Raw genomic sequence first — 2,970 nt, 5'->3', positions numbered from 1 at the left:
TCATGTCTAAATGGTAATTCAAAATAATACCTTAATAGGTGCTTATTTTCAAAAGTAAAGTAAGCTATTTATCATGAAAACTTGTATTTGCTAAATTTTCTTTTCTGTTTTGCTAAATTCTAACATAAACGTGCTCAGGTTTAATGAAGACTAGCCTTTGCAGCTCCTCTGAAGAGTAAAGAAGCAGTAAATGGAATAACAAAGGAAGCCCAAGAAGTCATGGGGCTCTGAAAGTCTTTTCTTTGCTGGTCATGGCCACTTATATTTCAATACAGAAGGTTAGAGTGTTTGGGGAAAGAAAACCATTTTGACAAGTAGGTTTTTTGTCAAAGGCTATCAGATACACAGCTATTAATCTGACCATTAGACAAATCTCTTGGATAATGACTTCAAAAAAAAAGTAAAAGAGAAACTTTAATTTGCCCATTGAAATCTTTTATTCTGTTGTTGTTGGTATTTGAAGAAAACAGTTTTGCCCATAGTTCACTGTACCTTGGACTTATGACACTAACTTGTATGTGGTTAACAAAGAACCAGGCCAGACTGTATCTTCTTAGGTCTATTTTGTTGATAAATGGCACTTAATAGTGATTCTTTCATATAACCTTTAATATGAACTCATAGGTTGTATTGATTATGCCCCAAGATATGAGGGGCCAATGGTAATTCAGATGGGCACTTCTGAAACGGGGTCAGTTTCTATCCCACTGTAGCCAGATTTTTTGGAAAACCTTGGGGAAAGATTGAAATTTTCCACCAATCTGAGACTGCAGGTGAGACTTTACAACATTAAGTGGAAAAACCAAGAATTCCAAAATAGCACCCAATAGCCCTCTACAGTGAGAAAATGAGCACCGTGAACCACTGAAGTAGACAGTAGTCCTTAATGGGACCTCAAAGGCCAAATAAAAAATAAAAGGACATTGCTGAATTCATTATGGATAAGAATGGACACCAAACCTTGTTAATTGTCTCCAATTCCATGGGATTTCAGTGACCTGAAAGACTGATAAGTGTTTGTACATTTGTCATGATTTTTTGGTCTTGAAGCAATGTTTGAACTCTTTCAAATGGAGTGAAAATTGCTTCTGTTGTCCCTGCAAGTACTGCAGCCAGGCTATGAGTTACAAATGCTGAGGTGCTGACATGCTTATGGAGAAGGCAAGTCCAGTCCTCACTCAGACCAAACACAAGGGCCAGTGTAGTTGTATTCTGCATTAATGGGGGAAGGATTCCAAAGTTTTGGACTCCATCCCTTCTCAGCTGAAGTATTGCTCCCGGATTTAGAGTCCATATAGCTGTTGCCAAAAGAGGACCTTCTGAAAAGGAAGAGTGGTTGCTACAATGTTGAAAGCTGCACAGTAACTACACAAGGAATGCTTCATTTCACACACGTTTGTAATACGAGGTGATATGTCTTGTTTTGACAATACTATGATCAGTGGCCTCTTTTCATGGGCTTCTGAATCCATCATGTTGCCTTAGAACTTTCTTCTTCATGAAGGATATTTTTAAACCTTTGACAGGAAGCAACGTGACTTCATCTGAATGCTGCTAAGCAAAACCATGGGTTGGGATAAAGGGACAGGAAAAACTGTCTCCTGTTATTCTGAAAACTTGTTTCACTGTAAAATCATCTGGGTCTGATGGTAGCTTTTCGATATCTTTCTCAATCTCATCCATTGTTAATGTTTTTTAGGTTCTTGCTTCTGGAGGCAATTGCAGTAACTGAATTTCACATCACCCAGGATGAGCCAACCCACCTGGAGGTCGGCAAGTTATGAAGGCCATGAGCCAGAGCGAGCACAGGCACAGACCTCCATCTTTATTCTTTTTTATTGCACAAACGTGTTTTTATTTGTGCATTTAATCACCATCATTTTCCACTCTAGGCATTCCTAAATTATGCCATCTCAACCTTTATCGTCTTTCTTTCCCTCTGGTTTCATATGTGCCCCCAACCATTCTCCCCCTATCATACTCACATTTAGCTTCATTCAGTGTCCTTATGTTATTGTGCTGCAATCAGGTAGCATTGTACTATCCATTTCTGAATTTTTACAATCAGTCCTATTGCACAGTCTGTATTCCTTCAGCAACAATTACCCAATCTCTACCCTATTTCTATCTCCTGATAACCTATGTTCTTAAATTCAATTTTCAAAGTTCACTCATTAATGTTAGTTCGTGTTAGTGAGACAAAATTTCCCAGAACATAAACAACCACTTCTCTGTCTCTTGCCTCACACAGCCCTCATGACTCTCATTAGCAAACATCTTTCTCAGCCTTTCTCACCTACTTTGAATTCTACTCTGCCCAGAACAGAAATCAGTTTCTCCCTTAGATTTGATGCCACAGAACCTGTGTGCATCAGCTCAGTCAGCCTTTTACACACCCTCTAGATCTGAACAGTCCCCATAATCAAGTCTCTTCTTGAGGCAGTTGGGAAGGGTGGCGGGGTGTGGAGAAAAGGGAAGTCTCTCTCTTGACAAATCCCTGTTTCACCTGCAAGTCCAAAGCCAACAGGTCAATTCGTAAAAAGATGCTCCAATACGCTAGTCATCAAAAAAATAAAAATGAAACAAATTGAAAATCAGGTTAATAATAAGCCAGTATTAATAAGGCTGTGGGAGAAAGGGAGCTCTCATACACTGCTGGTGGAAATGTAAATTTGCGTAGTCTATTTGGAAAGCAATTTGGCACACATCATCATTGCAAATATATAATGCACTTTGATCTTAAAATTCTACATCTAGGGATTTGTCTTGAAACAAAGCCACATGTGTGCTCAGAGAAATGTTTAAGGGTCTTACGACTGAGAAAACCAGTTGTCTCCCCATTACCCCACCCACCCACTTCCTAATTCTGTATATGAAATCTAACTGGAAAGTGACATTTCTTAGCACCCTCCGTAAGGTAGTAGGGCCAAGGAAATATTAGCAGACATTACCAGGTCGGATTTGAGGGCA

At 39.2% G+C, this 2,970-nt stretch overlaps 1 pseudogene; it reads right to left on the bottom strand.

Annotated features, from left to right (window-relative positions):
* Positions 1 to 596: 596 nt before the first annotated feature.
* On the bottom strand, positions 597 to 1,475 carry LOC143678756 (mitochondrial nicotinamide adenine dinucleotide transporter SLC25A51-like; annotated as a pseudogene).
* Positions 1,476 to 2,970: the final 1,495 nt, after the last annotated feature.

The sequence above is a fragment of the Tamandua tetradactyla genome, chromosome 4 (genome assembly GCF_023851605.1).
Source record: "Tamandua tetradactyla isolate mTamTet1 chromosome 4, mTamTet1.pri, whole genome shotgun sequence".
Classification (NCBI taxonomy): domain Eukaryota; kingdom Metazoa; phylum Chordata; class Mammalia; order Pilosa; family Myrmecophagidae; genus Tamandua; species Tamandua tetradactyla.
Note: the sequence above shows the minus strand (reverse complement) of the source record. Positions and strands in the feature narration are given on the sequence as shown.